This window comes from Canis lupus, chromosome 19 (genome assembly GCF_011100685.1).
Source record: "Canis lupus familiaris isolate Mischka breed German Shepherd chromosome 19, alternate assembly UU_Cfam_GSD_1.0, whole genome shotgun sequence".
Taxonomy (NCBI): Eukaryota; Metazoa; Chordata; class Mammalia; order Carnivora; family Canidae; genus Canis; species Canis lupus.
The window spans coordinates 34,643,841-34,668,978 of record NC_049240.1 but is presented as its reverse complement, the minus strand read 5'-3'; the positions used below and the strand labels follow the sequence as shown (position 1 = coordinate 34,668,978).

The window sequence follows — 25,138 nt, the reverse complement described above, 5'->3', positions numbered from 1 at the left end:
GTGGTATTCGATCCTGGGTCCGCAGGATCGCGCCCTGGGCCAAAGGCAGGCGCTAAACCGCTGCGCCACCCAGGGATCCCCCAGATATTCATCTTATATTAAAAATACTGTTTATGTTCAAATCTTTTACAGAATTTATGCTGAATGACCTTAAGCTGGTTGATAAATGAAGAATATCTGAAATTAAGCACTTTATACCCAAGCAACAATTAGAACAGAACAATTTAGAACTCTACCAAAGATAATTTGTATTGTTATCTAATTGCCTATGAGTGTAATAAGATTTCTTGTACAAATCCTAAAGTATAAATTGCTAGGGCATAGAGGTAGTGACTCTCTTTTTCGTGTTTAAGAGTTCATAGCATGTTGTGGCTTTAGGTAGATTTTCACTAATTTACCAAATTATTTATTTCCACTAATAAAAGATGCTCTATAAATTGCATGGAGTTTATAGATGTACAGACATATATTTAAATCTTACTCAAAAGCTTCATTGTATAAAAATGTTTTCCATACAACATTTTATTATCTGTAAAAGGGGATAGCACTGCACAGATTATAGTACATTTATATGAACTATGTAGAATAAAAATACAAAAATTGCTCTGCCAAATACATTAAAAAGTAATCATCATAAATTCCCAAACCAATCATACTGCATGCTGTATTGTAAACATAGTACCTGTGCTTTCAGTTTTAATTAATATAGTTTTAACTGCAAGATTGATACACTGTTTTCAGAGAATCTTGATATTTCAAAATATATATATATTTACAAATATATATAATATGACCATATATATTATATATAATATGTATATATGCAATACGACCATATATATTTATATTATATAATATATATATTATATATATATATATATATTACCTTTCTTTCAGTGGCTGAAATATTTACACATATAATTTGATTTTTTTCACAACTTATTCTTTGAGGTCAAAAATAATTATTCCCAGCCGGTGTCTTGTAGGAGCCAGATCACCCATTATTTAAATAATTTGAGTAGAAACCAAATATCAGGAACTTTTAAAAATGCATTCAAGAGAGCCCTAGAGTTTTAATGAAGAATAGTGGTTCTCAAAACTGTGACTATAGTGGGTTGAGTGAAACACTTTAGTTATAAAATGTAAGAGGAACTCACCCTAGTCACTGTCCTATGGTTCTCAAAATTTAGCAATAATACATTGAGGTTCTTTGGACTAATTTGGGTTTAATAACCATCCTGAATCATTGTAGTGAAAAATAAAGAAATAAACTAGTGGCCCAAACCTGGACCATATGCCTACCTTTGGACCAAATGAGAACTGTAATGGAACTAGAGAAAATAAAAATAAAATATGAAAAGTAATAATTTCTCCACCTAGGATTACAATTGTACAACTATACCTTTTAGCCTTCTAAGCATTTAAATGGGGCTATATTACTAAAGAGTAGTAAATTTCCTGTTAGCAGAAATTACATGTGCCACTACTAGATTTGGCCTATAAGAAACTGGCAATAATCATCTCTCTCCCAGTGAATCCTGAGGCTCCAGTAGAATGTTTCAAGGGCTAAAGTAATAGCAGAGGCACAAGATGTAAATTGCTGGGGCCTCTGACTTAATAAGAGAATCAGAAGTTCCATCCAACATGCTTCCCTTTTTTGATTATACCACTCCTAGGTAAGAATACACAAAACAGATATACAAAGAGGTGTGCAAAAGATTATGTATAGTTTAAGGAATATTAATTAATGTAAAATATATAAATATCTCTAGCTATAAAAATAAAAAAAAAATCAGGCACCTGGGTGGCTCAGTGGGTGAGCATCTGCCTTCGGCTTAGGTTGTGATCCTGAGGTCCTGGGATCGAGTCCTGCATCGGGGTCCCTGCAGAGAGCCTGCTTCTCCCTCTGCCTATGTCTCTGCCTCTCTTTCTGTGTGTCTCTCATGAATAAATAAATAAAATCCTTAAAAAATAAAAAAAAATATCTGGGACACTAAAAGTATTGACCATGTGCCTCTAAAGGCAATTATAATGCTGTAAAAAGGCTTGAATCCATAATATATAAAGAGCTCTTACAAGTCCAAAATAAGAAAGCGATTTAGTACTAATTAGGCACCATATTGACCAGTTCACAACAGAAGACTAGCAAGCACATGAAAATATGTTGAATATCATTAGTCATCACATTAACACTTAGATTAGAAGCATAATGAGTTACTATTACAAATTCATTAGATTGGAAACACCAAAAATATTGACATAGCCAAGTGTTGGTGTGATGGTTAATTTTATGTGTCAACTTGGTGGACCAAGGGCAAAACTGGCAAAACGCTATTTCTGCATGTGTTTATGAAACTGTTTCTGAGAGATTAACATTTGAATCGTCAGCTTTGGCATTTGAAGATCACCTTTACCAGTGTGCTTGTGTATCATCTAATCCATTGATGGCCTGATTAGAACAAAGAGGGCAAAAGAAGGGTAGATTTACTCTCTTGAAGCGTTGCTTGAGTTGGTATATCCATTTTCTCCTTCCCTTGAACATTGGCACTTCTCCTTCCCTTGAACATTGGCACTTCTTGTTCTCAGGCCTTGGCTTTGACACCGTTGAATCCCTGTTCTTGAGTCTTCAGACTTAGACTAGGACTTACATTATGTCTACCCCAGTTCTCAGGCCTTCGGGTTTGGAATGGAGCTACAAGAACAGTTTTCTTGGGGCTACAGCTTGCAGATAGCAGATGAGATTTTCGGCCTCTCCGTGAACTTCATGTGAGCCAATAATCATAAGAAAGATCTATTTCTTTTTAAATACCTATACGTATCCTATTGTTTTTGTTGCCACCCTGACTGATGCAGTTGGCAAATAATTCGAACTGGAATATCCAAATTTTACTGGTAAGAATGCAAAGTGATATACCACTTTGAAAAGCTATTTGGCAATTACCTATAAAATTAAATGTATACTTGTAGAAATACCCAGCAATTTCATGCTGAGGAATTTACCTAAGAGAAATAAAAGCATAAGCCATAATACAAATATTTATAGTAGATTTTTAAATTTTTTTAAAGATTTATTTATTTGAGAGAGTGAGAAAGAGAGACTAAGGAGGGGGAAGGGCAGAGGGAATGTGAGAGTATCAAGCGGACTCCTGGCTGAATGCATAGCATGTGTGGGACTCGATCACACAGATCATGACTTGAGCCAAAACCAGGAGTCAGACACTCAAGCAGCTGAACCACCCAGGTGCCCCTCAGCTTTGTTCATAATAGCATCAAACTGGAAAAAGTCCAAATGTCCATTCATAGGAGACTGGCTATACAAATCTCACACAAAGGAATACTATCCTGCAACAAAAATAAATGCACTAATGATAAGTTGAACAACATGAATGAATCTCAGAAACACTATACTGAATGAAAGGAGCCTGAAAAAAGAGTATATGCTGTGGGATTTTATTTATGTGAAATTCTGGAAAAGGTAGAACTTAATGTAGAGTGAAAGAAAGCTGATATCTGATTACCTGAGCACAGGGGAAGAGTTGATGTCAAAGGAGCACAAAGGAGCTTTTAGAGGTGATTGTTATATCTCTAAATCTCTCTCTATCATATGCCTAAAATATATATGTTTTTAAAAATATATATAGTGTGTATATATATAAATATATATACACTATATATACAAATATATATATATATTTTTTGCCTAAACTTATAGAACTCTGGATTAGATTTATTGATTTATTATCCATCCAGCAGCTCTTTGAAATCTTTGTCTTAATGTTGGTTATATACTTTTAATTTCTTTTGGAACATTTACATACATAGTCACATAATCTATATATTTAATGGAAATTTTGTTTTTCTCTATTCCACCTATTCTTGCCTTACTCTACAGGATAGCATTGTCAGTACCCTGAATAAAGATGGTAATACTGAACTTCTTTCCAATTAAAAAAAGACTTCTAAATATAAATATATATTAGTATTTATTAAATACACAGACATATCATGCATTCATAGACATACACATGTTGATAAGTTTATGTTATATATAAATGATTAAAGTGCTGACATATACCTAATATTATACTACCTATGTATATATACATAGACACATTTTAATCAGATTAAGTGAATATTCCTCTATTCCTAGTTCTCTAAGATTTTATATCATGATGATTTTGCATCTATGGAATGATCATATAAATTATCTTTTTAAATATGCTAATATGCTGACTAGCATTGATTAATTTTGTAACTGTTGAAACAACTTTACATTCCTGGGAAAATCTAACCTGTTCACAGTGTGTTATCTTTCCATGCATTGTTAAATACTTTTGCTAATATTTTAAATCTATATTTATGAGTAAGATGAGCCTGTAATTAGTCATTTTCACATTTTCCTTGCCATCTTTCAACATCGAAGTTCTGTGAGCCTTGTAAAGTGATCTAAGTAGTAGTTTCTTTTTTATACTATCTGGGAAGACTTTAGGTCTACATGAAATCACAGGTTTCTGAAATATTCAGTGGAACCTATTGATGAGGCCATCTGCACCTGATGTTTACTTTGTGAAAATATTTTTGGCTACTGATTGATTTTCTTTAATAACGCAATTCAAATTTTATATTTTTTCCTATATCAATTTGTAGCACTTATTTTTCTAACAATTATCCACATTGTCTAAATTTTCAAGTACATTGATACAGTTTTGTATATGTTACTGCCTTAGCAGAATCAGCTGTAATGATGTTCCAATTTTCATTCCTGATTCTGGCTGTATGTGCCACGTTTCTTTCTTCTTGAATACCGTCACCAAAGGCTGTTCAACTTTATTCTTTGAAAGAACTACATTTTAACACGTCTTTGTATTTATTTGTTTTTTTAATTTATAAATTAATTTCAAACTCTTACAAGTTCACTATGAGAAATGGAAATTGTGGGCAATCTCAGTGGCACAGATGTAAAAATTCGGGAAAAATTAATAAACAAAATTGAATGCGGAGTAGAAAAGGTAATGTATTTTGAACAAGTTGGATTTCTTCCGGAGATAAAAGTTTGTTTCAGTATTAGAAGACTTTGCTAATATATCATATTACTAGATGTAAGAGGAAATCTCATGCTCATCAAAGCTGCAGAAATATCACTTAATAAAAAATATATTGATTTATAATGAAGTTCATGTGCAGTTAGAAACAGAAATTAAAATATCCCTTACCTTCATGAAGGGTTTATGTCCAACATTAATATGAAATTAAATGTCAAAACACTAAAGCATTTCTTTTAAGTATGAAATAAAGCTACATTGCAGTAGAGGGTAGCAACAGTGCCATAAAGATCGAAAGGGATGCAGAGTTCCAAATTCTACCAAAATACTACACATGTTCTATATATAAGCAGTAGCATTTAGAAAGCCATTTAATAATTAGCTCCTGATATTCAATATACAAGAAAAATCTTCAAATGAATCATTAATCTAAATACAAAAATTGTACTGTATTATTTCTGGAAGAAAGCATATGTGGATTTCTCTATTAAAAAAAGAAAAGTCTGGATTCACAAAGGTATTACTGTGAGTAATTTAAGTCTTCCACAGTGTGTTCTACAAGGCATGGATTGTCAAGGAAAACTAGCATTTTTTCAAGGTGTTATGTGTGAGCTTTGAACTTAATAATAAATGTTAATTCGAGTACTCTATTGTGGTAAGTTTCAATTAGTAATAAGCTTTTGTCCATACTTATATGGACAAAATCCATGAGTTCTTTGTCTATGTCGGTATCTTTAATAGTTTATATCAGTAAAAAAATAAATGTGGAACTATTCTTCAATTATAATGCCATAAAGATAGAAAAAACTTTAGAGGGGCACCAGAATCTTTAAAGATTCAGTTGGTTCAACATCCAACTCTTCATTTCTGTTCAGGTCATGATCTTAGTGTTGTGAGACTGAGCCTCAGGTCAGGCCGCATTGATAATGGGGAGTCTACTTCTCTCCCTTTCTCTGTGCCCCTCCCCCTCCCCATCCTCCACCAATAAATAGCTCTTTAAAAGAAAGAAATAACTATAGAAGAAGTTTAAGTATATAAGATTTGTGTAGATTTCTCTCTTTAAAGAAATAAAATGATAGATAATTTTGCATCTCAATTGTGTCCTGGTAAAGCTCTTCTTTCAGCATCTAAATGTTTATAAGGATTTTTGGAGCAACTGTCTTTTTCTATATTGGCAAGTTGGACAAGAAGGTGTACATACACTCACACACACACACACACACACACACACATTTATTTACTTACATCAGCAATGGTGGGGGGCCTAGGTGGCTCAGTTGGTTGAGGACCTGACTCTTGATTTCAGCTCAGGTCATGATCTCAGAGTCATGAGATTGAGCACTGTGTGGGGCTATGTGCCCAGAAGGGTGTCTCTCTCTCTCTCTCTCCCCCCATTCACACACACACTCTCTCTTTCTTTCTAAAATAAATAAACAAATCTTTTAAAAAATGGTGATTTTAGGACCATGTATTGAAAGGTATGCCTCATTTACGTTGTTAAAAATATCTGTCAGGTAAGCCAGCCTATGGATAAATATCCTTTCTTTAAAAGATAGGGGAAGGAGGGAAGGAAGGAAGGAAGGAAGGAAGGAAGGAAGGAAGGAAGGAAGGAAAGAAGGAAGGAAAGAAGGAAGGAAAGAAGGAAGGAAGGGGAGAGAGAAAAGAAAAGAAAGGAAAAGAAAAGAAAGAAAAAGAGAAAGGAAGGAAGAAAAAAGAAAAGAAAGTACTTGACTGTGGTTGAAGAAAGATTTAGGCTTGAACTTTAGTTGAAATAATCCTTGTCTTCTTGAGAGCCAGCAAACTTCTTTGTGGTAGTGAAGCACTTTTGTATTCTATCTCCATGTCTTGACAAAGTAGTTTTTTAATGATAAAGCTGATGATTTTTATGGTGGTTGACAAAACTTTCAGGGTTGTTGGAAGAATCTTTAGTGCCAATGCATGTCTCTGTAAAAAGCAACATATGACAACTGTATGAGAAGCTTGCTTTTCTGCTAAAGTAGAAAAAACAGAGGCCTTTTCAAGTATGTCAGGAGCTTTATTTGTGGCAAGAGGATGAGGTTTTTATTTCCAGTGAAAGTTATCTTTTTGGGCAAAAAAGAAAACCAAGAAATATCTTTTAGCCATTTTCAAGATTTTTTAAATGTTGACTGTCTTAGTAGCTTTTAAAATGGACATGCCAACAAGTGAATTTTTCTTCCTTGGCATAAGCATACACCGAAAGAATAATAACTATACATATATGTGTGTGTTTATATGTATATAAAATCTTTAAATATATAAAAATATGTATATAAAAGGAGATGGTAGCTGTGGATGTTTTACCCAATTTCATATTGAAGGAAAGTAGTGAGGCTGCCAATACTATCCAAAAGTTAAAAGACATATCAATTGAATATAGAATACATTTAGAATTATATAAATATATATATAAATATATATATAAATATAGAACTTCTATAAAACAATAGATAGATAGATGATAGATGATAGATAATTCATAATAAATAGTACATATTTGGAACATAGAAAATCATTTAGAAAGGGAATCCCTTTAAAGCCTTTCCCTCATGTCTAGAGAAAAGCTTGTTTGAAAATTTTCTGTGAGAAACATGGCATCATTTAAATCTCTGTAATACTACTGTTGAGCTTTTTGTTATTGTTTGGCAATCGAATAAGTAACTGTATTGGATGTTTCAAGAAAAGATTTTAAGGAGTGCTAACCCCACTTAATCTTGGAAGTGTCCCATTGGAAAGTTTAGAATTCTCATTTGAATCAGTTCCATTTTATAAAAATTAAAAATTAAAAAGAATACAATTAACTTCTTTCCAAATCTTGATCAATGCACAGTTATAAACAGAGAACACTGAACTAAATGTAGCTAGCAGGGTCACCAATATGACCATATGCAGCTTTACCTTATGGTAGTTAAATGGCTCCTAGAGGGTTCACGTGAGGCCAATTATATCATAGATGTGTCTGAACATACATTAACTATGATCATATGACTTCTGACAGAGAGTCCAGTAATTACTGTAATTTTGAAGAAGTCAAGAATACAACTAATGTTTTTAAATATTTGGAACAACTATAAATGACTATGAAAATATACTTAATTTTTATTGGTGACTAAACTATAGGAACTGCTAATACTAATTTTCTTTATTTTAATTTTTTCTATGTTCATAATTGAAGAAAATGTGAAATTTTGGCTAGAGATTAGTAAAAATAAAGATGTAAATTTTCCTCCTTGCAAGTTTAAAGACATTAAAAATCTATTCATACACATCTTTCATTATATATCCCTGCTTTATATATCATTATATAAATTTTACTGTATTTTTAAGCTATACAGTAGACATTTATTTTTATTATTTTTAAAGTATACATATATGTTATATGAATTATTGTATATATATACCATCTACAACAATAAAATATGAATATAGTTATCATATTTTGGGTTATTTTATTATTTGGACATTGATTGATTAAGTGTTCTCACTTGCATAAATGTCAGTCATTTCCAGTGGTGAGGTAAAAATTGCCAGTACTTTCCCACTTTGGATATATATTGCCTCATGATTTTCAGGATGTATATAAACAACTTCATTTTCTGGAAACATTGTTTGTTTGTCTTTCCCTACATTCATGAGGAAGTGGATATGTGATCTCATACAGGTATGTTCAAAGCTCAACATATATACAACTCCAATGAAAGGATTAATTTGAGAACTTTTTAAAATGATCCTTTATTACTGTTTATTCCTTCTTGCATTTTTTTCACAATTTTTTTTATTTTAATATGATTGCTTAACTCTACTTTGGAAAGCAATATGCAATACATTAGAAAAAAATTTAATATATAGGAAAAGAAAAATGACTCTAGAACGGTGAAGTCAATCTAGATATGCTATACCTCACTAAATATTGTATATGCAATCAGATAATTTCTTCCTCATCCATTTGTGGCTTTCAAAAAACAGGCAATACATAATACACGTAAATATTTCTGTGAAATGGAAATTAAAGCATAATAATAAAGTTATAACTTTACCAGTTATCAAAGACACATTTCCAGGCCACTCTGCAATTGTCAAATGAGACTGAATAGAGCAATGCAAAGAAATTGCTCTGGGCGGATATGTAAATAATATTCCTAGGTGATACCTTAATTTATAAAGTATATGGAAATGCTACTGATCTATGAATTGGCCATTATCTTAAATTGCTTTATCTAGTTGTGATGATGAATTAAATTAAGCCAGTTACAATCTCTCTTTTCCATATGTTAAGAAGAAGAGAGATAAGGAACAGCCTTAGATCAAGAGATAATCATACAGGGAGTGAGGCCTCAGGAAATGGCAGAGTGAGGTGGTTAAATAACAGGTCCCTCCACTGAAACAATCATTGACTGGCAATACTGACAGATTAAACTTTTGCATAACTCTGGAACTTAATCTAATCCAATATTTATAACAACCAGAGGACTACGTAATGAAGAAAAGGACAGCTGAGCTTTGGTAGAGGCATTGGAACATTTCATTCATATAATTACCATATGCAACTCCCCCAGCATAGCAGGAATGGCAGCCATGGGGATGGTAGCCCACATACCTGGTGCAGCTTGATAGAGCTGGGTGCTAATAGGGATCTTATTTTTAAAATACTATGGTTGTATATTTTGACCTATCCAGTTGTCATAGTCAGTTTGGCCTACTGTAACAGAATACCATAGACAGGGTGGCTTATAATCAATAGAAATTTATGTCTCACAGTTTTAGAGACTGGAAGTCTGAGATCAATGTGCCAGCATGGTCAAGTTCTGATGAGGACTCTCTGCTGGGTTACAGACTGCTGTCTTCTTGTTGCATCCTCACATGGTAAATGAACAAGGGAACTTTATGGGGCCTCTTTTATAAGACCACTAATCCTATTTTTATAAAAGTTAACACCTTCATTATCTAATCATTTCCCAAATATGCCACTTCTAGAAACCACCATATTAAGGATTAGGTTTCAACATATAAATTTTGGGAGGACACAAACATCATTGTATAGCACTGGTGGTTTTCTTAGGGACCAGGGCTGAGGCTAACATTTATTTTTCTGCTATTTACCCACCAACCCCCCATCAGGCTGGACTGGCTTTCTGAGTAGTAGCAGCAACCATCAAAAGATTTAAAGACATACACTATGCCTACCTGAGGCAAGATACAGTGAATGGGACAAACAGCAGACAGTTATAACACCTGGGAAAGATGTAGGTCAAGAAGAAGTTTCTTGAAGAAATTAAAGTTCAGAAGAATCTGTTTTCACTGGACAATATGAAATTCAGTGTACATGCTCAGGGCTTGAAGCAGTCTCAGAATAGACTTAAGAAGATGCTAGGCATACATGTTTGAAGAATTTGTGGGATCTTCAAAAGCAAGAGATGAAGGCTAAGACAGAGTTCTAAGTGGCCTGGATTAGCATTGAAGAGATGCCTCAGCTCAGAACTGATCCAAAAAAAAATCTAGACGGCTAGTTTTTTTCTCTTTTTGACTCCAGGTATTTAAAGAAGTCTTTGTCAGGTTGAGTATTGACTGCTAAGAAAATAGAATGTAGAATTCAGTGACCATGAAGCAGAAGGAATGGAGTCTTTGCATAATTGTTTTTGAATTTATCAAACAATCCCTAAATAATTAATATTAGCAAATTCTGGGGAAGAAGTTGACTTCTTGGAGAATTTAATTTCCAGAATTACTACATAAAAATATTCAAAAGTATTCAGTTTTCAAAGAAAGAACCATAGGCATAAAAAGGAATAGGAAAGTATGGCTCATTCACATGACAATAATAAAGTGACAGAAACTGCTTCAGAAGAAGCACACACACTGTACTTACTAGACAAAACCTTTAAATCAGATGTATTAAATGTATTCTGAAGGCTAACAGAAACCATGGATAAAGAAATAAAGGAAACCAGGAAAGCAATGTATTAACAAAGTAAGAATCAATAAATAGTACTAATAGATCCAAATAGAAATTCTGGAGCTTTAAGGTTTAATGACCGAAATAAAAATTTCTCTAGAGGAAAAAAAAAAAAAAATCACTAAAGGAATTCACCAGGAGGTTTGAGAATGCAGAAGAAAGAATCAGCAATCTTGAAAATAAGGACAATTGGAGTTATCAAGTCTGGGGGGCAGAAAGAAAAAACAATGAGGAAAAGTGAATAGAACCTGACGGAGCTCTAGAACAATATCCAAAAGATCCAGGATCAAGGAGTCTCAAGTAGAGTGAGAGAAAAGGGGGGGGGGGGGGAATAGTATTTGAAGATATAATTAAGGAAAATATCTTAAACTGTTGAAAGATTGGAACCTACACATCCAAAAAACTAAAAAACAACTTGACACATTATAATCAAACTGTTGGAAACAAAGATGAGAGAACCTTGAAAACAGCATGAGAGTAGCATATACAATTATATGTATATACGAATATTTCTTTATTCATTCATCTATTGATGGACTCTTAAGTTGCTTAAACCTCTTAGCCATCCTGAATAACCCTGCATTGAACATTGGTATGCAAATATCTTTTCAAGATCCTGCTGTGTAATCCTTTCTGTATATATCAAGAAGTAGGATTGAGGAATTATATAGTAATTATATATATATATATTTTAAAATTTTTTGAAGAACCTCTATACTGTCTCCCATAATGGCTACACCATTTTATTTTTTTTCTTAGAAGATTTTATTAAAATTCAAATTAGCTAACATATAGTGTAGTATTAGTTTCAAGAGTAGAATTAAGTGATTTATCATTTACATATTACACCCAGCACATTTGAGCACTTGTGCTCATCACAAGTGCCCTTCTTAATGCCCATTATCCATTTAGCCCATCCCCCCACTCTTCTCCCCTCCAGTAAGCCTCAATTTGTTTTCTATAGTCAAGAGTCTCTTATGGTTTTCCTCACTCTCTGTTTTTTATCTTATTTTATTTTTCCTTCTCTCTCTTCCCATATGTTCATCTGTTTTGTTTCTTAAATTCCACTTATGAGTGAAATAATAAAGTATTTGTCTCTCTCTGACTAACTTATTTCACTTGGCATAATACTTTGCCATGTTGCAAATGGCAAGATTTGGTTCTTTTGATGGCTGAGTAATATTCCATGGTTTATCAGTCTTTAGCCATTGATCAGTCAATAGAGATTTGGGATCCTCCCATAGTTGAACTATTTTTGACAGTGCTATTATAAAAATTGGGGTGCATGTGCCCCTTTGATCAGTATTTTGCTACCCTTTGGATAAATACCTATTAGTGTAATTTTCTGGGTCATAAGGTAGTTCTATTTTTAACTTTTTGAGGAACTTCCATAATGTTTTCCAGAAGGCTGCATCAGCTTGCATTTCCAGCAACAGTGTAAGAGGGTTCCCCTTTCTCCACATCCTTGCCAACATCTGTTGTTTCCTGAGTTGTTCATCTTATCCTGAGTTGTCCATTCTGACAGATGTGAGAGGTGGTATCCCATTGTGGTTTTGATTTATATTTCCCTGATGATGAGGGATGTTGAACATTTTTTCATGTGTCTATTATGTCTGCACAATTTTATATTCACACCAACAATGCACAAGGGTTCTAATTTTTCTGCATCCTTGGCATGCTTGTTATTTTCTATTCTTTTGATAGTGGCCATCTGAACAGGTGTAAAGTAATATCCCATTGTGGTTTTGATTTGCATTTTATGAAAGTTTAGTAATGTTAAAAACTTTTTGTGTGATTGCAGGCCATTTATATATCTTCTTTTGAGAATTATCTATTTATGACTTTTGCCCATTTTAAAATCAGGTTATTTGTTTTGATGTTATTGAGTTGCTGAAGTTACTTACATATTCTGGATATTAACTCCTTATCAAATATCAAGTTACTTACGTATTCTGGATATTAACTCCTATATCAAATATAATATGATTTTTGCAAATATAAGTTTGTAAACAGTTTCTCTGATTCTTATTCTGTGGATTTCTTTTTCATTGTATTGATAGTTTCCTTTGCTGCACAGAATTTTTTTAGTTTAATGTAGTTCCATTTATCTAATTTTACTTTTGGTGCCTGTCTTATGGTGCCATCCAAAAGTAATTGCCAAATCCAATGCCCTGACATTGTCCCCTATGTTTTCTTACAGGATTTTGATAGGTTTAAATCTTATGTTTAGGTTTTTAATCCATTTTGAATTATTTTTTGCATATGGTGTAAGGTACAAATTCATTCTTTTGCATGTGGATGTCCAGTTTTCCTAAGCTTGTATGTTGAAAAGAAGACTGTCATTTTCCCATTATGTAGTCTTGGTACCCTTGTCAAAGATCAGTTACCCATATACTTAAGAGTTTATTTCTCAGCTCTCTATTTTGTTTCTGTGCCAGAACCACATTATCTTAATTAATATTGCTGGTATTATTTTTTGAAATCAGAAAGTGTGAGACCTCCAATTTTGTTCTCTTTTTTCAAGGTTGTTTTGAATATTAATAATCCCTTGAGATTCTGTATAAATTTTAGGACTTCTTTTTACTGTTTATGCAAAGAATGCCACTGGGGTTTTGATTGGAATTGCATCAAGTCTGTGGATTGCTTTGGGTAATATGGACATTTTAACAATATTAAGTCGTTCTGTCCATGAACATGATATTTATTTCCATTTATTTGATTTCTTTTAGCAATATTTTATAATTTTCAGCATATAAGTCTTTCACCTTCTTAGTTAAATTTATTCCAAAGTATTTTATACTTTTCATAATATGGGAAGTGGAATTGTCCTTTTCAGATCCTCAATGTTAGTGCACAGAAACACAGTAGGTTTTTGTATGTTGATTTTGGATTCTGCAATTTGCTAAAATCATTTATTAGCTTCAACATTTTAGGGGGAATCTTTAACTTCTTTACATGTAAGATCATGTCAATTATGAACATAGATAATTTTTCTCCTTCATTTCCAATTTGATTGCTTCTATTCCATCTATCTATCTATCTATCTATCTATCTATCTATCTGTCACTTATTTGTTTCAGCTAGGACATCTAGTACTATATTGAATAGTAGTGGCAAGAGTGGGCATCTTTGCTTTGATCTTGATTTTAGATGGAAAATTTTCATGTTAGTTGTAGCCTTTTTTGTTAGTGGAGATTATTATTTTGAAGTATATATTTCTTCTATTCCTGAGGGTAAGAGTGTCTTTATTATGAAAAGATGTTAAATTTTGTCAAATGCTTTTTCTTTGTCAGTTGAGATCATTATGTGTTTCTTGTCCTTCATTCTGTTAACATGGTGTATTGGATTGATTTGGTATGTTGAACCGTCCTTTATTGCTATAAATATCCTGGTCAGGGATCCCTGGGTGGCGCAGCGGTTTGGCGCCTGCCTTTGGCCCAGGGCGCGATCCTGGAGACCCGGGATCGAATCCCACATCGGGCTTCCGATGCATGGAGCCTGCTTCTCTCTCTGTCTGTGTCTCTTCCCCTCTCTCTCTCTCTCTGTGACTATCATGAATAAATAAATAAAATCTTAAAAAAAAAAAAAATCCTGGTCATGGTATATAATCCTTTCAATGTGCTTTTGAAATTGTTTGGCTTGCATTTTGTTGATGTTTTGCAACAAGATTCAAAAGAGATATTGGCCTATAATGATCTTTTCTTGTATCTTTGATATCTTATTCAGTGATTTTGGCCTTAAGAAATGAGTTTGAAACTTTTTTTTTTTTTTAATTGGTGTTCAATTTACTAACATACATTCAGTATGCTAGCTGCAGGTTTGTGGCCTTTATTTTGTTGAGTACATTCACTCTGTACCCACTTGGTTGACAGTTTTTATTATAAAATGTATGCTAAATATGGTCAAATGTTTTTTTGTTTCTATTGAGATGATCATATGATTTTAATCCATTTTGTTTTCCTTCATTTTATTAATATGGTGTATCATGTCGATTTGTGGATACTGTGTAATCTTTGTATCTCTGGAATAAATTCACTTGATCATTGTGAAAAAAAAAAAAAAGAAATGAGTTTGGAAGTGTTTCCTTCTACTAAATTTAAAAAAATATGTTTAAGGCAGATTGTTCTTAATTCTTTAAATGTTGGGTGAAATTTTCCAGCAAAATCATCTGGTCTTGGGTTTTTTTATTTGGGGCAAGGGGAGGTTTCTGATTATTTCAATCTCCTTTTAGGTTATATGTCTCTTTAGGTTTTTAAAAATTCTTTATGATTCAGTCTTGGTAGGTTTTATGTTTCTAAGAATTTATGTATTTTGTTTCTCAATTACCTAATTATTGGAGTAATTGTCATTATAGTTTCTTATCATCCTTTTCATTCCTGGAGTATAAGCTGTAATGTCCCCTCTTTCAGTTTGAATTGTAGCTACTTGAGCATTCTCTCTTATTTTCTTAGTCTAAGTATTTATCAATTTTGTTGATCTTTTCAAAAAGCCAACAACTTTATTATGTTTTCTATTATTTTTATATATTTCATTTATATCTACTCTAATCTTTTATTATTTCCTTCCTTCTGGTAACTTTTGTTTGTTTGTTCCTTTTCTAGTTCCCTGAGGTGTTTTGCTAGGTTGATGATGTGAGAACTTTGTTCTTTTTTATATATGTGTTTATTACCATAAACTTCTCTGTACCATTTTAGCTGCATTTTAGGGTTTGAGATGCTGTAATTTCATTTACATTTGTCTGCATATCTTTCTAATTGCCCTTATATATTTTTGACCCATATGTTATTGAAGTGTGAAGTGTTTTAATTTCTATGTATTTATGAATTTTCTTAATTTCTTCCTGCTATTAATTTTTAGTTTCATTCTGTTGTGTTCAGGGAAAATACTTTGGATGATTTCAATTTTCTTGAATTTGTTAAGGCTTATATTGTGGCTTAACATATGTGTATCTTAGGGCATGTTCCATGCGCACTTTAGAAATACATGCATATACGTCAGGTTTGATTCAAATCTCCTATTTCCTTATTGATTATTCTGGTTTTTCTATCCATATCTGAAAGTAGAGTATTGAAGTATTCTATTATTTTTATGTCACTTCCTTTCAGTTCTGTCAATGTTTGCTTTATGTGTTTGAGTATTTTTATGTTAAGTGTGTATATATTTATTATTACTATATCTTCCTGGAGAATTGACCATTTTATCATTATATACTGCCTTTTTTGTGTCTGGGGACAATTTCTATTATAAAGTCTATTTTGTGTCATATGAACATGACCATTCCTGTTCTGTCCTTTCACTTTCAGCTTCTATGTTTTTTTAAAGACATATGAGTGAGTCTCTCGTAGCAGTGTATTGTTGTATCTTATTTTTTTAATCTACTCATTCACTCCATATCTCTTAATTGGGGTATTTAATCCATTCCATTTAAAGTAATTATTGATAAAGAATGAATTACAATTGCCGTTTTGTTGTTTTCTGTAGGGCTTGTTTTGCTTCTTTTTCTTTTCTTTTATTGACTATTTTTAGTGACATGTTTTGGTTCTTATTTCTTTTGTGTATATTCTATAGATGTTTTCTTTTTGGTTACCGTTATAATTACATTAAACATCTTAAAGTTAAGATAGTGCGTTTTAATCTGGCATCAATTTCAATCACAGACATTAAAGGGTTTTTTAAATGGCAGCCCCAGGTTGCTCAGCGGTTTAACACCACCTTTGGCCTGGGGTGTGATCCTGGAGACCCGGGATTGAGTCCCACATCAGGCTCCCTGCATGGAGCCTGCTTCTCCCTCTGCCTGTGCCTCTGCCTTTCTCTCTCTCTCTCTCTCTCTCTCTCTGTCTCTCACGAATAAATAAATAATCTCTTAAAAAAAGTTTTTTAAAAAGTCAATAATAGATGAAAGAAAGTCATTTGATTGATAACTATACCTCTTCCATTTTCTTCAGGTTGTCAGTCACATCGTTAATTCTTTTTCCTCTGCCTTAGATCATAGAAGATTTTGTAGTGGCTTGTAGTTAATACTAAAAATATGTTAGCAAAATATAAATAACACATCAATATTTTTTAAGGAACAATAGGTCAGACAACACAGGAGAAATAAAATGTCAAGATATGTAAAAATATTTCAGCACTGTGCCTTTATCTACTAATCTGTTTAGTCATAGGTATATTTAGGCATCAATCACTCAGCAATATGGTTAGATTATAGTTATTTTCCCCTATTTTGATAATTTTGATCTTTTCCATATAAAATATATTTTATTAATTTGTTTGTTCAATACACTAACATAATTACTACATGCCAGGCATGGTGCTAAGAACTAGAAATATAGTAGTGAAGGAGAGTTATTTTTCTTCTATCATAGTGCTTACATTCTATTGGAGAAGGGCAAATGAGAAATAAACAAATAATGGAAACAAATATTTTCATATAGCTATAATTGCCTTAAAATAAAATAGAGGTATGTAATAAAATGACTGCAGGTACAGTTCTTTTCATAGGGTGATGAGAAGCTTTGTCGTAGACATTTGTACTGAGACCTAAGGAGATAGTCATGCAAATGTGTGCAAGGATAAGCTTACAGGTTTAGGAAACACAAACTTCAAAGACCCTAAGGCACAGGGAAAAAAGGCCATTGATCCTGAGGATAGTAGGAGATGAGAAAATAGGAAGAGAAAAGTCAAAGAGATAAGCAGGGCCGACCGTGTAGGAATTTATAGGTCAATGAAATGCTTTGGACTTTAGATTAGTGATGAAAAATCTCAGATATATTTTATAGAGAGAAATAATATAATTTATTTTTGAAAAATATTACTATTGCTGGTGTGTTGAAATCAGTGGAAAGTAAATAAGCCTGAATGTTGGAGACCACCTCCATAGATATTGAAGTAACCTGAGTTTGATATATGGAGTCTTGAACTAGAGAGGTAGCATTGCAAATGGTGGCATATGGATATATGCTCATTACAGAGCCAAGAGGAGTTAGCAATAAATTATATTAGGGGATGAAAAGAATGATACATTTCCATTAGCAGAGGTGAAAATCAAGAGTTCTGCTTTTATGAAGTTAAGTTTAAATGGCTTCATATGCTAAAGTACTTGTCACTTGATTACATGATCCTGGAGTCTACAGTAAAGGTAAAAGCTGGACATCTACATTTTGAAATAATTGGTCAAGAAATTATTTATAAAACCATGAAACTTGGTAAGATCACCTAGAGATCTTACAGATATAAAACAATAGATATAAAAGAATAGACAGCCCAAATCCCTAGGACTCATTAATACTTAGAGATGAGCAGAGGATATAGAAAAGGAAAACATGTGAAAGAGAAAAAAAATGGCAAAGATGGTGTCCTACAAGACAAAGAAAAATAATGTTTTGAGAAGAAAGTGAAATACGGTGCTGCAAAAAAGATTATTTAAGATGAAAGATAATTCAAATGGAGGAAATACAATATAGTTACTACCCAAAAAGCACATATATTATTGTTCAGTGTTTACATAGGAAACTATGCATCTCTTAGAGATTTGTGTTCAAAAACCCTAAGAATGATTTCTAGAATATTGGTTTTCAAAGAGTGTACTCAAAGGTATTAATTTCAAAATTCAATTCAATTATCTACTAATCTGTTCATTCAACATGTACCTACTGAGTACCTACTATGGTTAGTCACTGTGCTGTAAACAGTTTTTGAGATGGATGATATCCAAGGGAGTAGTGAACAAAACTGAAGAGGTCTTACACACTTGCTAACAAATAATGTCCTTTTTTGTGAATAAAGATGAAATACGGAAATTGTCTTAAGCATGTACCTTATTCTTTTGCTAGTCATTAGGTATGTGTTTTACTTAGTATGAAAACTTACTTTTTTTTTTGTTTAATCCCACTAACCTTCAGAGATTCTAAATGATAAATATTCCCCACTTCTAGGTTATAGATACTTTACCACTTTTTTTTTCTTTGATACTTCACTACTTTTAAGCAATTAGGGCCCAATCCTACTTATGCTGACCTCTGCCTACACCTACTTTCCAGCTCACTTGGTTCATATTCTCCATTATAGATTTTTTTGCTGTAACAATTTCAAACCATTATCATTTACATGTGAGTAGATTTATTGTTTTTGGTTAAAACAATCCATGGTACAATAGGAATGTTATATTTATATATATAAATAGCCGTTTGAAAGACCATAGCTACTTGATGGATTATTCAGGTCTCTCCAAGCACTCTATCTTTTATCACTGCACAATATTAATGAGTTTAATCATGGGGTTGCGTTGCTTATAGAGGTGGCAGGCAGTTGATATCAGTCTTAGAAGTGTGTTTATTAGAGTGAGTCTTTGTGGAACTGTGACTAGTTGGATGGATTTTAGAGGCATGTTCACTGAAGTGAAATGTTATTGATGTCAGGTTTAAAACTGGTTCTGGTCTTCCCTAGTTACTATAGTTATTAAACTGAAGGTCATTTTCTAAGAATGGGTGATGTTTTTATTATCATGTGTAATGATTTCCTGACTTTGCTACTTATAAGTTTGTCTACCCCTGAAATGTAATTTTTCATTGATATAAATTACATCTTGTTGCCATCTTCTTGAGGTCCTTCAGTGTTTCCCATAGTTCTCTGCATAAAATGTAAATAAGGTCTTTAAAAATACCTAAAATTAAATCTGCAAGACCATATAGGATCAGCATACCCCAAATTTTCCTATGTCATTTCTAACTTGGGCACAACTTTCCTGCCAACTCTTTCCATTTCTTAAACATCCAGGCTCTTTTCTTTCTCAGATTTTTGGTCTTTCATCTGGGTAGAACTAGGTTTCTTCTAAATTTTCAGTAATCTAAGAAGATGATAGGGGTGGAGAGAGTTTATCTGAAGTGGGGTGCAGTTTTTAATAGAATACAGGAGTTCCTCCCTCACTCCTGATGTTCTGTGAATGCCACATATGAGGGTTGGACACAGAGGGGAGAGGGGTCTGCTACATGGAGTATTTAGCCCCAGGCTTCATATCAATTCCCAAAACAGCATGTAGCCCTGGAAACTTCACTGAAAAAAAAAAAAAAAAAAAAAAAAAAAAAAGAAAGAAAGAAAGAAAGAAAGAAAGAAAGAAAGAAAGAAAGAAAGAAAAAAGAAACTTCATCGCATTCACTGAGGCTGAGATAACTCTTTCTTTCTTTTTTCATTGCTCATGAATTGTAGTTAATGTAGCCTAACATGATAAACATTTGAAAATTGTAAAAATTGTAAATTGCTCAAATACAGTAAAATATGTCTTTTTTAAGTTGTTTTTTCCCTTCATTTTACCATACTGAATAAAGATGTTACAGAGATGGCCCCTAATCTATGTAATCTTTCTGAAACTTGGTCTAGAAGAAGCTTTCCCAACTTCAACCTGTAGTTTGTTGAATTTTTTCTCGTGATTGCCTCCCCCTCTCTATAGCCTGGCATGGAAACAAGGGAGGTTTCTAAGAGCCTGGACTAGAATAATCCAAGTCAGTTCCACTCATGCTCCCTTGGATGGTACTCAGTCTCACAGCTGTGCATCCTACAAGGGATGCCAGAAAATGTGGCAAAGCCATTAACAAGAAGAGGAAGACACAATGTATTTTCTGCTATACCTGTTTCACCTGTCTCTTTTTTAGCCCATGTCACGTCTCTTCTGTCATAGGAAAGGTTGAAAAGTCCCTGCTAAAGGATTTGAGACTAGAGGTAACTGAGTGGCTCAGTGGTTGAACATTTTGCCTTTGGCTCAGGGCATGATCCCAGGGTCCTAGGGTAGAATCCCACATGAGGCTCTCCCTGGAGAGCCTGCTTCTCCCTCCGCCTATGCCTATGCCTCTCTCTGTGTATCTCTTATGAGTAAATTAAAAAATAATAATAATAATAAAAAGATTTGGGACTATTAGCAAAAGTTCTTAGGATTTGGAATTGTAGGATACCAGTTTGCCTTCTAAGGGGAAAGAACAGAAGCAAGAATGTTGATATGCTGTGATTTACTACTCTAGAATCCTATATTTTGTTCTTTGATCTTGAGTTTTGTGTTTTTGATGTTTTTGCTCTTAAACGGTCTGTTTTTGTTTATTTTCTAGGGGTCACTGTTTTGGGAGCAGTTATACTTTATCCAGTTGAATAAGTATTAGTGGAATGATATTCTGTATGGTGGTTTTACCTTTACCCAGGTAGTAGGCTATATACCTATACTACCCATTTCATCTTTACAAAATTATATTGAAGCACATACAGTTACTATCATCCCCATTTTGCAGAGGAGCAAACCAGATAACTGAGAGATTCAATCACTAGGCTAAAGTCAAACCGTAAGTAAAAGAGCCAGGATTTGATCAAGGCAGTTTGGTTCTAGAGTCCAAACACATGACCATTATCCTAGACCATTTCCTGGCCAAATGAAAAATAAAACTCAGGTAAATAGAGGAAAAATTCTTCATAATTTTGGAAGTATAGATCAATAAACTAATAATTTCAATCTAATAAAAAATTTACAAAGAGAAGATGAGAAAAAAATGAGATAAGAAAGAATAAAAAGAGAAGCTAGACATAAGGCAACAATAGAAACATCAGTAAGAGCAATAAGAACATGATGAAAAAGGAGCAGAATTAAAGATTAAAGTATAAATTAAAAGAATTGATGTATCTTCTGAAGAATCCAATTACTGACAGAAAATAAAGCTATAGTTAATTCCAGTGGATACAGGTGACAAAGACAACCAAAAGAAAGTCAAAATTAATCAAACAAAAACATGAATTGTCTTCTAATGTAGAGAAATAAACAAACGGAATAGAAAAACATATTAAAAGATACAATGAGATAAACTTTCCCTGAAGTGGAGAAAGGATCTGCATATTAAAGAACATATGTTCTTGAAAACTGTAACAATTGCTACTGAAACATCGCCTAATTAAAATAATGATATTTTTTAAAATGAATTAAGATAAAGTCAGATAGAAAAAAATTCAGGGACTAGAAGAAAAGAAATCAGGTTGGCCTCACATTTCTCTAGAACTTTGAGTATCAGAGATAATATAAGAAGAGTAGCGTATGTCAACTTGAGAATGAACAAATATTCCACTCACACCAAGTGACCATTTTAAATAGGATATAAAGACCAGGTGTATTCTCTTAATATGAATAAATGTAGGAAATAGAGAACATTGTTTCATGTTGGAAACAATGATGGTACAAAAATAATGATGTAATTGATAATAAGCAAAATAGCAAACATAAAGGAATTCATGGAGTAAAAGCGGGAAGAGAATCAGATGCTAATAGCCTTGACTTTCATAGCAGAGTCAATAATACTGCCTAAAATTGAAATTATTGATGAAAAACTATTTCAACAGTTAATGTTTTTCATAATGTTTTCATATTAGAGAAAGCTTTAGGGATGTAATAACTTTTGTAAGGCAATGTTTAACTGTTCTACAATTTCTTTAGTTTCCTTTTATTTTACTTTTCTTTTTTACTTGGGTGAAATTGAAGTAAATTTAATTGAATGTTCTATCTGTATTTGTGTATAGAAAAATGATGTCTGGAATTGATAGTAATTTATAGTTAGTGATGTAATATGGGACAGTTTTCATTCTTTTGCCCCTTCATGTTATAAATGCTTTGTAATAAGCAACACTATTTTTAAAACAAAACAAAAAAAAAGCACTTTTTAGTGTGTTCTTAACACTTGATTGATTTAGTGTGTTAACACTTAACACTAAAAAGTGTGTTAAGTGCAGCCACTCTGGAAAACTGTGTGGAGGTTCCTCAAAGAGTTAAAAATAGATCTGCCCTACGACCCAGCAATTGCACTGCTGGGGATTTACCCCAAAGATACAGATGCAATGAAATGCCGGGACACCTGCACCCGATGTTTCTAGCAGCAATGGCCACAATAGCCGAATTGTGGAAGGAGCCTCTCCATCGAAAGATGAATGGATAAAGAAGATGTGGTTTATGTATACAATGGAATATTACTCAGCCATTAGAAACAACAAATACCCACCATTTGCTTCGTGGGTGGAACTGGAGGGTATTATGCTGAGTGAAATAAGTCAATTGGAGAAGGACAAACATTATATATGGTCTCATTCATTTGGGGAATATAAAAAATAGTGAAAGGGAATAAAGGGGAAAGGAGAGAAAATGAGTGGGAAATATCAGAGAGGGAGACAGAACATGAGAGATTCCTAACTGGGAAATGAACAAGGAGCGGTGGAAAGGGAGGTGGGGGGGGGTGAGGGGGGTGAGGGGGTGGTGGTGGTGGTGACTGGGTGACCAACACTGATGGGAGCACTTGATGGGATGAGCACTGGGTGTTTTGCTATATGTTGGCAAATTGAACTCCAATAAATAAATAAATAAATAAATAAATAAATAAATAAATAAATAAAAATAAACTAAAAAAAAAAGTGTGTTAAGAACAGAAGAAGAAGAAAAGAAAGTTCCAATGGATTATGTGCATATATTCATGTAGATTTTTCCTGAGGCTGTCCCTTGTTCACCACTCTCCTTGATAATATAAATCATTGGACTGGATGACCTTACCTAAGTGCTGTTCAAACTCTTCTTGATTGTTTTTCCTTTTCACCCAGCTCTAAGTGGCCATCATTTTGTATCACCCAAAAAACCTAGACCTAAATGTTGACACTGAAGAAGTGGAAGGAAAGAGAAAGATTTACTTTACATCATTTTTATGATCTGAAAGGCAAATACAGTTAGTTAATTTAGTAACATATTTGGAGCTTCTACTATGTCCCAAGTGCTGTATTAGGTGAATGGGATATAAAAATGAATTTTATGTATTTTTTCTCTGACACAATATCTAAACTATTGTAGGAGACAAATACATATTATAACACAATAACTATCCATTTTCTTATTTTTTCACTTAGCAAATAGCCATTCAATGTTTATTGTATGGGAAGTAAATGCATGTACACAGGCTTTTGAGCCTCACACTGGAGAGGTCACTAACAGACGTGGGTGACGGGTTAGGGAAATGTTAGATACATAGGACCATGTAGTAAAAGACACAATCTGACCTATTCCAAAGCTCTTACAGGTATATTCAAGAGTAAGGTGGAAAGGAGATTAATCAGAGTTTTTAGGGTCAAGGAGATTCATATTGGTAAGTCCATTGAAAGAACAGGTGAAGGAAAGCAAATAGCCAACGAGTTTTATTCTATTAGTAATTCTGAAATAGAAAATGCACATGAATTATTCCCACATTTTATAATTCCAGAACAAAGGTCATGATCACTCCATTACTTGGCGGTCAAGATTAGGTGAGTCAAGAATAAAACTTTTTTCCCCAAGGGAGTGGGGACTAAAAATAGGAGGTCAAAGTTTCAAAGTATGAGCTGAACATGATCTAGGGCAAAATTCACAGGGATTGAAACTGTCATTTTTCATGGAGGAAAGACTTTTTAGCAAGTAGGTATTGTTCTAAGATGCAAGACTATTTTAATATAGTGACAAGCAAAAACTTCTCAAATGCCATACATGTAGTTTTGCATCAGGAAATCTCCATCTATGTCCTCTATGATGTTGTAGGTAATAAAAATATTGTGAATATTGAGATCATTAATAATAATTTTCAGGTTATTGGAAAGCAGGAACAATTACATAATTCAGCTTGGCTAAGATAGAAGATTTAAAAAATAAAGAAAGACACCAAATCAATAGAAAGGGATACTCTATCAGATATTATTGCTACCACCAAAATGATATTCAGTCAGTTTTAAAGTTTTAGGTGATAATAGAATCAGATATATGTCATAAAATGGTCAACTTCCATTATCTGTCAGAGCAGGGAAGAACTGAAAAGAAAAAAAAGAACTGAAATAAAAAAAAAATTATAACAGTTCTGAATAAGTGTATTTCTTATTTAGCCACCTAGGATTCATTGTGAAGCTTTATAAACCAGAAAATGGTCAGCATTATTTGCAGTGTTACAAAGTGCCATTTTTTCAGCCTTTTTTGAATAAGTTAATGAACCAAAAACATACTGATATTCTGTTCAAAGCTAGCTTTTCATTTGAAATTTGCTAATTATTATGGGATATTGATAGCTATAGACAAAAAATGTATTTCAAGTATATGTTACATTTT

General features: G+C 33.0%; 2 long non-coding RNA genes across 18 annotated transcripts in view; one reads left to right on the top strand and one right to left on the bottom strand.

Moving 5' to 3' along the window:
- The window catches only part of LOC106560027, a 141,660-nt gene that overhangs the window by 44,704 nt on the left and 71,818 nt on the right, over positions 1 to 25,138 (top strand). For 9 of the 16 annotated variants that reach the window (XR_005374125.1, XR_005374123.1, XR_005374124.1 and 6 more), the window contains exon 5: positions 9,819 to 9,923. The exons of 3 other annotated variants lie outside the window; for them this stretch is intronic. This is a non-coding gene — a long non-coding RNA (uncharacterized LOC106560027). Of the gene's footprint in view, positions 1 to 9,818; positions 9,924 to 24,269; positions 24,313 to 25,138 lie in introns of all 16 variants that reach the window. 4 more of the 16 variants (XR_005374121.1, XR_005374127.1, XR_005374130.1 and 1 more) reach the window with 2 other exon arrangements.
- Positions 6,496 to 25,138, bottom strand: part of LOC111091158 — a 37,009-nt gene continuing 18,366 nt past the window's right edge. For both annotated transcript variants that reach the window (XR_005374136.1, XR_005374137.1), the window contains 3 exons: positions 23,573 to 23,674; positions 16,941 to 17,033; positions 6,496 to 6,986 (listed from right to left, as the gene is read on the bottom strand). This is a non-coding gene — a long non-coding RNA (uncharacterized LOC111091158). The remainder of the gene's footprint in view (positions 6,987 to 16,940; positions 17,034 to 23,572; positions 23,675 to 25,138) is intronic.